The sequence below is a fragment of the Chanodichthys erythropterus genome, chromosome 3, assembly GCF_024489055.1.
Source record: "Chanodichthys erythropterus isolate Z2021 chromosome 3, ASM2448905v1, whole genome shotgun sequence".
NCBI lineage: Eukaryota > Metazoa > Chordata > Actinopteri > Cypriniformes > Xenocyprididae > Chanodichthys > Chanodichthys erythropterus.
The window spans coordinates 24,833,967-24,847,812 of NC_090223.1; positions in this window are offsets into that span (position 1 = coordinate 24,833,967).

A 13,846-nucleotide genomic window follows, 5' to 3' on the forward strand; every position below is an offset into this window, starting at 1 on the left:
TTAAAGCAGGCGACGACAAAACTGCAGTGCGCACAATTAACAGAAATATATCGTCCGCTGGTGTGGACGCTAATATTGTTCTTGGTGTGAACAGGCATTAAAAAGGGGTTTCTCCAAATCCAGTTAGTACTTTTGACAAAAAAGATAAAAAAATAAAAAAAAGTGCACACTCCTATAAAAACCCAGTCATATCAGTGATGTAAATCGAGCTGTTTTATGCTACACTACACCCTTTCATGGTGGCTAGACTGGCATATTATGTTTTGCTACTTGAGTTAATAAACATATTTCAGACAAACTTACCACAAACTGCATCATTTTTCAGAGTGCATCAACTGTTCAATTGACTACTTGTGGAAATATTGTTCTCCAGAGCTGATGGAGGCAGCAGAGGCTAATGTTCACTATTTAGGAAGGCAAATAACAAGCATAAAATACTTAGTAGAAGTGGCTATGTTCATAACAGAATAACCAGTTTACATGATATTCTGTACACTTTGTAATAGTATATGAAACAGAACAGTACAGGTTTCAAAAACATTTTTGAACCTCTGTAATAGGGTTGTATTATTAGCGTAAGTGGGTGTTTCTCTTCACTTTTCATATAGTGTGTTCAATAGCAAGCTGTGATTTTCATGTGATTTTTATTAGATTCATTAAAAAGTCTAATAAAATAAAAATAATCAAATCTATACAAAGTAGAAAAAATAAATTATGTATAGGCAGATTAAAATGATCAAACATTTTTTAATGTGACCTTTGTATAACAAATGTTAGAGGAAATGAATACGAAAGATTTCTAATGGTTCCCAGGGGCCTCATATATAAAAACGTGTACACAGAGATTTGAACACAGAGTGTGTGTACACCAAAATCCATGCCAAAGTTCATATTTATAAGCCGTTGACATGGACGTCAGGGTCTAGGCAAACATACGCACTTTAACGTATGACAGAGAGTCGAAGTACTGCATGTATTTGGAAATCTAAGCAATATTTTGCCAGTTGCCATTTTCAAATAAAGAATCTGGACATTGACTGGTGCTCTTTTATATGCTAATGACATTAATTAGGGGGCGTCTGCAAGGCAGAGATCTTAAACCATTCAGCTGCAATTTCAAGATCATTTGCGATTTATAGATGTCACATCTGGAAGAGAGGTGTACTTTGTTACTCTGAATCACACGTACGGACAGTTGAGAAATGATCTTAGATCAAATGTAGGATGGCTTCTATGCAACATTTTATAAATGAGGCCCCCGGTTTCAAGAAATACTTGGATTTTGCTTTGCTGGCAGCAGAAAAACAACCTTGAGGAGAGATATGCACTTCCCATTCCACTGCAATCTGCTTCAGCGTGTGTGCATGTGCATGATGACATCACACTACGTCACATGCCAGAATTCTCCCAGGCCGATTGTTCCATGCATTAATCTCATAGTTAAAAGACAAACAGATTAAAGTGGAGCTGGAGGTTTGAGCTCTTGAGAGGATCCCAGGGCAATATCCTGTTCTGATGAATCTGAAAGGATAAGTATCCCGGAGAATCGCACAACACGTTGGCATGCAACCTACCAGCCATCTGTCATGAAGAGCACCTCAGCGGCCTCGCGCATTACCACGTTCATTCACTCTGTTTTTCATTTCAGAGCCGCCTGAGGGGAAATGAAAGAGGGTCCAAAAAGGACAAGCTGTTCCTGGGACAGGAATTAGAGACACCACATAGTGAAAAAGTGCCATATGAGCAGATTTCAGGTCCCGCACATGGAAATTTTCCATATTAAAAATACTTTTTTTTTTAATATATATAAAAACAGACAAATAGCAAATTTCATAAAAACAGAGAATTTTCTTTTACCCTGCAGTTTTGTTCATGGTTTTTTTAAAAGATGAATTTGCAGAAAATACCATAAAGCTGAACTGAATTCATGGCCTCTGACCTCAGCAGCAAAAGATACAAGAAGCATTTTCTCCTTCCTTTTAAATGTTAATAAGTCTATATTATTATATTATTTATTTGTTGCAAACAATATCCTAAATCAGGCGATTGTAGGTTTTATTGGATTTAAATTATAACATTTTACAATGGAGTTGTACAGTTGGGTTCCAGAAGTAAAAACTCAATAAGGAAATTGATTTTTAACAATAACAACTTCGTAGCTCACAGTAAGGCTGAATTTAAAAGTTTATAAGTTAATCCATGGTATTTGCTTCTGTTAAAGCCATCAGAACAAATTATTTCAGCTTATTTTTAAAATAATTGTGTTTAACAGCAGAATTCCTGCTGAAACTTCCGAAACCACTAACTAACATTAACAATTTGTTTGTATTTATTAATCTTTGTTAACATTGGTTAACAAAAATACAACTGTTCATTGTTAATGTCAGCTCAGGTCCATTAAATAATATTAACAGATAAACTACAACTTTTGGCTTGCAATTTTAAAGGGCACCTATTATGCCGCTTTGCTGTAAGATGTAATATAAGTCTCTGGTGTCCACAGAATGTGTCTGTGATGTTTCAGCTCAAAATAACCCACATATATTTGCCCCTATTTGGGTGTGAGCAAAAACAAACCGGTTTTGTGTGTGTCCCTTTAAATGCAAATGAGCTGCTGCTCCGGCTGCTTGCCAGAAGAGGGCGGAGCTTTAACAGCTCATGCTTTGGTTGTTTTGTCCAAACACCATGTTAAAGTGGATTTGCATAATAGGTGCCCTTTAATAATGTGTTAGTAAGTGTTGAAATTAAACCAGATTAATAAATGCTTTAGAAGTATATTTCATTGTTCATGATAGTACAGGTAATTATTGTTTTTTATTAGATTAGATTATAGTAAGTTTTTCGAAATTTCTTTGTGACAGACAACCATACAAACAAGCTTCATTCAAACTTGGAACCGTTAACCTAAAGACAGATTTATAGTCATTTGCAAATGTAATCCTACATTATCTTGTTTTGTGTTTCACACTGTGGCTTAGTAGTTCGCACTGTACAACTTTGCTCCACCAATTTGCCAAAATACGATACACATGAGAGGATTTGCTCAACACATGCAGCCGTCCAAACGCAGCTCAAAAATAGCATCGCATTTATTTGAAGTGTTCGTCTTGGACCCCGCCAGAACCATTAAGACTATCAGACTCCAATTACAGGGCAAGTTTCCATAACAAGTACACATACAGGACATATTCACCCAGCTGACGCTTTTCTCCTCAAAGTTGCTTCACCATGACAACGGGCGAGTAGCTTGTGCAAGTGCCAGCATTTGATTTCATTACTCCTGATTTCTCTAGTCAGTCAGTGTAAACTCGGGTCAGGTTAGCACTTAGCAAGCCGTTTCCTGGGTGAAAGCTCATTAGCAGTGTGTTTTACCAAAGTTGAGAGGTATGGCAGAGAGCAGCTGTTAGAATCCTGCTGTGTTATAAATACCAGGAAAAGTGACACGCACCCACGTAAAACATGGTGCTGGAGCTGTGCGGCACGTCATTTTTCTTTGCTGTTCATTGCGATAGAGTATATCATATTTATTGATTGCTGTAATATGGCTTTAAGCGAGGGTGGTGTATTGCGCTTGACTCAATTTCAGTTCTCTGTCCCCTGTACTTCATTACCATACCTAAATATTAGATTTTTTTTTACTTTAATCAAGTACTGGACACTAACTAATAACTTGTATGCTATATTCTAAGCCATAAGATAACTTTGTGTGAGTCTCTGGTGTCCCCAGAATGTGTCTGTGAAGTTTCAGCTCAAAATAACCCACAGATCATTTATTATAGCATGTCCAATTTGCCCCTATTTGGGTGTGAGCAAAAACACTCCATTTTCGTGTGTGTCCCTTTAAATGCAAATAAGCTGCTGCCCACGTTCCAGAAGAGGGCGGAGCTTTAACAGCTTGTGCTTCGGATACTCAACAACAACAAAACTGGAGAATCTCACACAGCCAAAATGTCAGAAATTGTCGATGTGTTCAGCCTTACATGTTCAAACCAGAGTCGGACACTGATGGAGAGACTCAGGAAGAAGTTACAACTTTTAGAATGCCACATGATGTTTCTGAATGGTTAGTGGATAAATTTATGTAGTTGTTGTGGAGTTGACTTTATTCAAAGTTGAGTTGTACAGATGTTCATGATGTGAGAACTGTAGTAGGATACACTCTAAAAAATGCTGGGTTAAAAACAACCCAAGTTGGGTTGAAAATGGACAAACCCAGCGATTGGGTTGTTTAAAATGTTAAATGTTTGCCCAACCTGCTGGGTAGTTTTATTTAAACAAACTATTATTTAAAAATTGCTATATGGCTAGCTTAAAATGAACCCAAAATATTTGGGAAATTAAAAACCAGATGCAATTAGAGACAACAACAATATACAAAAGGTGAATGTTTATTAATAAGCTTTAATATTTTATTAATATAAATTTAATAGTTTAATAGTTTATTAATATAAATTTATTAATAAGCAATTTAATATATGTTTATTGTTTAATAATTATTCATTGAACATTAATAAATGTTCATTTCCAACATACTTTGGGTTAATTTGAATTAAGCCATACAGTAATTTTTAAACAATAGTTGAGTTAAATAAAACTACCCAGCAGGTTGGGCAAACATTTAACCCTACCGCTGGGTTAAAACAACCCAATTGCTGGGTTTGTCCATTTTCAACCCAACTTGGGTTGTTTTTAACCCAGCATTTTTTTAGAGTGTACCCACAGAGCCAGAGAATATATTCTGCATGGAGATAGAAAAGGTATCGTTTTGTTTAATTATGGTTATAATTTATATAATCATCTTTCTTTTATGACAAGCTATTACATTTACCTTATGCATTTGGTCTGGTAGCTGTGAATACAGTCAGAGACAATGGTAACTTTAGCCCCATTAGCCATAGCCATGTTAGCAAGCACATTCAGAAATGCGATTTGGAAACATTCGCAAAATATGAAGTTCGATACTTACTTGTTCTGGTTATTAAATTTGAGCATGAACAGTTGGTATCTATCCATATTTCAGAATCAACTTTTGTGCAAATCCAGAACTGAACTTACCCTCATTTGCGAAGCAGTCCAGCATAAAATGATTTGCACAAACATATAACATTTTACCTAATTTCTTCAGCACATTTTTTCATAAATGAAATTCACCCATGGTGTCCTCAGTGGCTCAGATTCTATGGAGACTTCATTGGTACATCCAAAAACAGCACATCTGTAATGTTTATGTGGCACAGACATTATATCAATAGGTGCTATAGCGAGGACATAAACATGGCGGACTATGTGCGGCTCACTCAGGGCGGGATCTATGCTGTCACCAGTCATGGGCGGGGCTTGCATCATTACTCCAGTCTTCAGTGTCACATGACCCTTCAGAAATCATTCTAATATGATGATTTGATGCTCAAGAAACATCTCTGTTTATTATCAATATTGAAAACAGTTGTGTTGCTAGTTGTGTTGATAATTTTGGATTCTTTGATGAATAGAAAGAATTTATTCAATTTATTTATTCAATTTATTAAATCATTTAATAAAAATAGAAATCTGTTGTAACATAAATGTCTTCACTGTCACTTTTGATCAGTTTAATGCATCCTTGATGACTAAAAGTAATTAATTTCTCAATTTTTCTTAATCGTACCACAAGTGTTTGAATGGTATCATTGTTTCCACAAAAAAAGTTAAGCAGCAAAAACTGTTTTCAACACTGATAATAAGTAAATTATTTGTAATACCATAACACCAGGAACATGTATTCAGAAAGTAAATGGGTTTAATTTAGATGACCCTATACTGATGACTTCATTTTGACTTTTAAACATGCAAGGCATGATCACGTTTGTGCCTTTTGCCAATAGCACACATCAGTCTGGTGAACCCTTATCAAAAGGTTTCTCTCTGTCACTGTGTCTTTCAGATCCATTGAAATGCGATGCAGAGATAACTACACACTGCCTTGACAATGCCTGCTTGTTTGCTTTGAGTGTTGGGCATTTTGCCTACAGGACCTCTGGATCTGACCTCACCCTTCACACACACACACACAAGCACATCACAACAATGCCAATGGCCCGTATGCAAGTGGGCTGCCACAGAGGAAGGGGTGCCTTTGTCAACACATTTCCAGAACAGACCTCATTTTAGTAGGTTTTGTGTAAGAGCGTACAGAACAAACCGTAATGGCCCATTTAGCATTGTGTGCTTGATGTGTCCTGAAATGTCCTTTTCTTTGTGTTTTAATTAAGGATTTTGTTCTAAATGTACTAGATTTGCATTCATAAATCTAATCGCCAAGTGCTTGCCATGGTGTTGCTAAGTAGTTGCAAGGGTTTTCTTGGTGGTTGACAGCTGTTTGCTTACTAGAACAAGTCTGCAAGTCTCTATGATGTTCTGGTCTTTAGGTATGGAGATATTTTCAGCCATGTTATTGTCCACCAGGCAAAAATGCAGAGAGAGAATAAGCCTAATCTTTTCTCTCTTTCGATCAGGGCTATAATCATTATAAGTAATACATACTGTAAAACAACCTCATGCTGTATACCTTTTACATTTTTATAGTTTATTGTATTCAGATTTTCAATACAACTAATAACCAATGTCTTTGTGAAGAAAAAAAAAGTGTTAAATAGGCCTAACAGAATAATAGATATCCTATTTATATTATTCCTCATAAATAATCAATGCAATAATTTGATCAGTGCAAACAGGCTTCAATCATTCTCCCAATAAAACCATAAAACCAAAACCAGAGAGTGTGAAACAATAAATATAAATCCAGGAAGTGAGAAACATTAAAAATAAAAACCAGACAGTGAGAGAAAATAAAACCACAGAGTGTGAAAAATAAAAATAAAACCAGAGAGTGAGAAGAAGAGATGGGTATTCCTTACAGATCATTATCTGTTTTCTATTACACGGTGAGGATAGCTACTTGCCACAAATTACAACCTGTTTATTAACCAGAAAAGAGGGCAATTAAATCCTAGACTATGTCCTCATTTCATATTTCATTTGGGACAATTTTTTACTTGAAAAATCAGGTGGGTGTAAAATCTTGTTTCATATATATATATATATATATATATATATATATATATATATATATGAAACAAGATCTTCAGTCTGTAGGAAGCACTGTGGTAAGGGACCTGGTAAATCAGTAAATCAGGATGCGTTCCCTGTACCAGCTAACAAAAGTATGTTCTATAAGTTTTGATAACAGTAAACATTACCATAAAACATTATTTCTGAATGTAAAAAAAAAAAAAAATGTTGTTGTTGTCATGCAAACGTTAAGGGCCGTGACACACTTACTATGCGAGATCAAACACTCGGGTGCTCGGGAGCCCTTGCACACTTTACGAATCAGTTAACCTGATAATCGTGTCAAAGTATTTCACGGCACAACTGTACTGCACAGCTAGCCGACAGCAATCACATGAGCTTTTGCGCTTACTTTAGACTGAACACACACTAGATGATTTTCAAATCTTAACCAATTTTAAAACTGTGGAAGACCACAGATATTAAGGCAGTTTCAACCGATTTTTAGCATTATAATCCTCGAATGCACACACTAGAAGATTCATCCAGACTGCGAGACCACTGTGCTTTGAAGGAACGTTCTATTAACGTTACTGGAAGAACGTTTGTTCATAACTTTGCCAGAACGTTAGCTAAAGTTTTCAGAATGTTCCGTGTAAATTTTAGCCTTAGGACCAATTGAACAGAGTACAAGAGGACAGAGATGGTGTGCACTTACGCTATTACAGCACGTTAAACGTGACTTAATCACGGCATCCAAAGCCCTTGAGACTCAAACTCTGCCATCATTCACCTTCACAGACTCAGTGTGTGTGTGTGTGTGTGTGTGTGTGTGTGAGAGAGAGAGAGACCCTGTCTCCTCAGCACAAATGTGTTGGTCCCACCCCTGGCTTTACTATAATCGTAGTGCCGAGCTAAGCAGAGTGAAAGCACAGGAAACAGCGGCCTGGCCCACAGCGCTCCATTCAGGGGGAGAGAGGGTCAGTCCTGGCACTGAAAGCTCAGATTACACACAACATAAAGGGAGGCCTGTATCAGCAAGGGCACCATCACATTATACTAAAGTCCTTCTCTGTTGTGTGTGAGGGAGAGGAGAGAAAGGAAACAAATGCCCGCTACTTTCAACTCACCACAAATACATGCATGGAAGGGGAGTTAAATTTGAGGGTGTCTATTTATGCTTTAGCAAACTAGCAGTAATATGAGGAGATTTGAATGAATGCGTGCGCCTGAAGGAATTATTCAACCAATGCAACTTCCATTGTTAACATTTTGTCATCGACTAAAATATGCAAACGATTCTGACCTTTGACATTGCCAGTGACCTGCTTTGTATGGCTAATGCTAAAATGTCCTCACTGCGCTAATGTTTTCAAACTGTGTTTTCAGAGCCCGTGCATTTAGTATTGTCACTTAGCGGACGCGTTCATCCAAGGGGAATTGTGTGCACTAATTACAGGAGCCTGAGGTTAAGGTTACTCAAGGACACAATGCTGGCAGTTCATGTATCAACACTGGCAGGAATTTTTTAAGTGCCTTGCTGTTAAAAAAGACTTTGAGAACGAAAGTCAGTATTCACTTATGGTATTTTTCCCTCCAAAGTAGCTTTTTGTATAACTTTTTGTCTTTATCTTTTAATTAACGTCAACATATACAATTTGTAAACATTAAAACTGTTATGTATGAAACTACTTATAAAACAAAATTACTAGAAAGGAAATGAAAAGAAAGAAATTACTAATATGTAAAACAAAAAGTACAAATTCAGTGTGTTATTCAGTGCTGTTGTTGTTAACTAAAACTAAAACTATTAAATGGAATGGATTGAAAAACAAACTGACATTCATTTTTCAATGAATCAAAGGAAATCCATTCCAGATCATTCTGTTCAACTTTAAAATTAAAATTTTCTCATAATTTACTCACCACTATGTCATCCGAGATGTCTTTCTTTCTTCAGTCGAAAAGAAATTATGGTTTTTGAGGAAAACATTCCAGGATTTTTCTCCATATAGTGGACATTAATGGGCACCAATGGATTGAACAAAGGGTTCTACACAATCCCAGCTGAGGAATAAGGGTCCTATCTAGCGAAACGATGCTCACAAATGCTCATCTTGCACTAGCTCTGCGATCCGCACACATTACATAATCACGTTGGAAAGGTCACGTGTGATGTAGGGCAAAAAACTCCATGTCATTTTCTCCTCTAACTTCAAAATCGTCTGACATCATTGTTTTATGTTTTTTGTAAAGGGCATTTGACTTCATTTTTGCATGTTCATTTTGTAGACACTGGATTGTTACTTCCGCCTACGTCATGTGTGACCTTTCCAATATGATACGTAATGCGTCAGGAAATTTTAATTCTGAAGTGAATTCATCTTTTAACCCTGGATAAAGCAGATGGTAACCATCCCACAGCCACAACTGATTGATTGAATCAACTGTTTTCATCAGTTGCAGTTTCATCTCAAGAGCTTCTTATCTTTAAAACTTGCATGTATAACGGAGGCTTGTACGTAAGCATGCCTGCCTCCCATGCCGGAAAAAGTGGTACGAATAACTCTCAGAGCGGTGCGAGTAGAAGCTGATGTTACATTGGTGCCATGACCCGGGTGCGAGTTAGGTTTAGGGGGGTAAAGGTCTTCTAAGTGTAATGGAGGACAGCTAGTAAGAGCTGTGCGAGTAAACCTCATTTCCCTGGTGTCAAGAGACATAAAGAGGCTGCAGTCTTTAGTGTCCTTGTTAGCGCACCCGTCTACCATGCTGGAGATGCCAGTTCAAATCCCACTCAGAGCAGGGCGAGTAGAACTGGAGGGGTTACGTTGGTGCCATGACCCAGATGGGAGTGAGCTTTAGGGGGGTAAGTGTAACGGAGGACAGCTAGTAAGAGCTGTGTGAGTAAACCTCATTTCCCTGGATGGGAGTGATCTTTAGGGGGGTAAAGGACTTTGCACACCAAATCCGAAATTCGCGCCCAAAATTCTCACACGTTAAAAAATAAATACGACCTCACGTTGTGTAAATCACGTTTACACACTGCCTCCGAAACATTTAACCGTCATAAAAAAATTTGGATCAGGTTTGATTTTCTGCATTTTTCGCATCCGTGAGCACACATTTTGAGAGACGTTTTGACAATTCAGAGCCACCGTACAAACGAACGCCAAAATCTCGAATGCCATCTGACAAGTTGATCCACGTCATCTACAGCACAAAGCAGGAGCACTGTATGGCAAACAAAGTGCGGAATACAAAGAGACAGAATATAAAGACAGACTGTGCCAGTAGCAAAGCATCAAACTGAGCCACTGACATCCTGAAGTAAACTTTGAAATGCTCGGGATAATCCCGCAGCTCCTTGATGAGGTGGAACTCTCCTTTCTCTCTACTCAATCCCGGGATTGGATGGATCCAATATTTCCTCTTTCTTTTTCTCTTTTTAAGAAGAGAGTGGACAACTCAATCATGCTCACTGCTTGAAGACTGTATTGTCTTGCAAATTTTTTCGCAACGGATTCATTAATACTGATCGGACTCAGTGTGCAAGGTCTGTGCGTGATGAATTTTTAGGATCGCGAATACGAAAAAACGCATACAAAAATTTCGGCCTCAGTGTGCAAAGGCCTTAAGTGTAACAGAGGACAGCTAGTAAGAGCTGTGCGAGGAAACCTCATTTCCCTGGAGTCAAGAGACGTGTAGAGCTTGCGTTCTTTAGTGTCCTTGTTAGAAATGCTGGTTCAAATCCCACTCAGAGCAGGGTGTGTAGAACCAAGAGGGGTTACATTGGTGCCATGACCCGGATGGGAGTAATGTTTAGGGGGGTAAGTGTAACAGAAGACAGCTAGTAAGAGCTGTGCAAGCAAACCTCATTTCCCTGGTGTCAAGAGATGCACTAGAGGCTGTGGTCTTTAGTGTCCTTGTTAGCGGACCCGTCGCCCATGCTGGAAATGCCAGTTCAAATCCCACTCAGAGAGGGGAGAGTATAACCGGAGGGATTGCGCTGGTGCCATGACCCGGATGGGAGTGTAACGGAGGACAGCTAGTAAGAGCTGGTGTCAAGAAACGTGTAGAGGCTGTGTTCTTTAGTGCCCTTGTTAACGCACATGTCTCCCATGCTGGAAACGCTGGTTCAAATCCCACTCAGAGCAGGGTGAATAGAACCAAGAGGGGTTACATTGGTGCCGTGACCCGGATGGGAGTGAGCTTTAGGGGAGTAAGTGTAACGGAGGACAGATAGTAAGAGCTGTGCGAGTAAACCTAATTTCCCTGGTGTCAAGACATGCACTAGAGGCTGTGTTCTTTAGTGTACTTGTTAGCATACCCGTCTTCCATGCTGGAAACACTGGTTCAAATCCCACTCAGAGCGGGGCAAATAAAACCAGAGGAGTTACACATCTGCCCCTTGCATTAATCAAACAAATACATGCATCAAACAAATGCTATACTTCCCTTCAAATCTCTCAAAGCCACTGAATAAAGCCAATGAGCAACACAGGAATAGATTGTCAGAAAATATGAGGCTGTATACACACCACACAGAGATGGATAGAGTCGCCAGGAGAGCTGGGTTTGTAGGAGGACATGGCTGTGATTTGCGGTTCACTGACGTGTCTTTGGCTATAGCAGAGATAAGAGATGAGAGTCCAATCCATAGCTATTTATACTCACAGGCTGTATTTGACGGCTGACAGAGGTATGATTTGTGTGTTTCTATCTTAGGGAATGGCCTGTCTGGTTGGGTCAAGGCCTGAGTTGGATGTGGGCAATAGAGGTTATATGTGACCTTATTAAGGATCGTTTCTGGCTCTGGGCAAAATAGCACTCAATGGTAGAGTATCGAGTGCCGGGAATGAATCAACTGTACCCTTCCATAATGGAGTTCCCAACACATATTCAAGAGGAGCATGTTCATTTAGTCCAAGAGGGGTATAAACTTCCTCTTTCCTCTCAGTGCTTAACTTTTCCACATGGCTCATATAAATCATGTAAACTCATGAATCACATGAGCATGTGAATCATTGTTTGAACACTCCCTGAAGCTTTGCTTTCTGAATGAATTATACTTGGAGCATCAGCTGGCATAAGAAAGGAAAAAAACTATTAATATCTTAACTGTTTGTCCTATATAACAAGATAAATGGCAATTTTGGACCAGCTAGAAACCACAAAAAAACTATCTATCATCATAATGTGGTTTTAGCTGTTTGTGGAGCACAGGTTTTTACACTGAAAAAAGTACCTTGGAAAAAAAGCATTTTTATCTTGGTTTATTATCATCTTTGACACAGAAATCCCTGCTTCAGCATGAGCCAGAGCTTTTCTCACTAATTATTCTTGAATTTTACATTGCATAACCTAACGGCTCAAAATAATGTTTCTCCCACCTGTGCAGTACAGGTTCTACCAGCCCGCATAATTAAACCTACAGCAGCTCCCTGGAGGGCTTAAGAGTGCTCTAGATGTGAATGCAGGTTTGGTGTTGTGGTTTGGCCGTTCCTCTGTTCATCTCACTGAGAACAGTCTGTGTTTACACCCTCCCCTGCTAAAACTGGCAGTCCTGAGTGCTGACGTCGACAGAAGCCAAGCTATGGACAGCAGCCAGTAAATTACACCAGCTCCTAATAAAAATCCTATTAAAAATGCCTCCAACCAGAGAATCTAACGGTATCGGCACCAAAACCTCACTACTTCAAATTTAGCTGTATCTAAATGCAGTCAAACAAAGATGACATATATGCATTTGAAGATATATTGCACAATTAGACTTAGTAAGTTGCATGCATAAGCAGTTTAATTCAGAGAAAAGCGTACACATATTTCACAACTATATGGCCACACACGTTGACACACAGACCATACATTGACACATATCCTGTCATACACATTCTGCCACACATGGTAATGAGGCAAAGTTACACCCAACCTCACATCCTCTCTCTCTTCTCACTTTCTTTCACTCATTTTCTCACTAGGCCATCATTAACAGAATTTGAGTAAGGAAAACCACATGATTTGGGGTTTGTGAACTTACAAACTCTAATGACCTGACTCCAATTGGCTTTTTAGTTTTCAAATTAGAATTTGTGAAAAGAATAAACTTTCGCTCAAAGACCAAAGCAGGAAAGTGTGTTTGATTAGGGTTTGAGCTAAACTCTGCAGGACTGTTGCCTTCCAGAACCAAAGCGGCCAATCCCTGAAATATACCATCATCATTAGATACCAACTGTCCCGAGAGCAGCCAAAACCATCATAATTAACTGATACCATATCAGCTGATGCAGTCACATTTACTGTTGCTTGGCAAAATTTAATGCGTGAAATCTAGTCATTCTACTAAGAATCCATGCAATCATGAGTTTTTGATGAAAAATTATGCATATAACCCTAAAATAACTTAAATGTGACCTCAGATAAGCCCATATGTTGATTAGAACTAACCCAACATCAGATCACAACCCATAAAAAATGACCTCAGATCAGCCTAAATAATGATGAATAACTGATCCTATACTCTTAGGTTATTTATGGCATTGATAGCTCCATTAATACACTCTAAAAAATGCTGGGTTAAAAACAACCCAAGTTGGGATGAAAATGGACAAACCCAGCAATTGGGTTGTTTTAACCCAGTGGTTGGGTTAAATGTTTGCCCAACGTGCTGGGTAGTTTTATTTAACTCAACTGTTGTATAAAAATTATTGTATTGCTTACTTAAAATGAACCCAAAATATGCTGGAAATTAACATTTATTAATATGTTTAATAAATGGGCATTTATTAGTAAGATAATG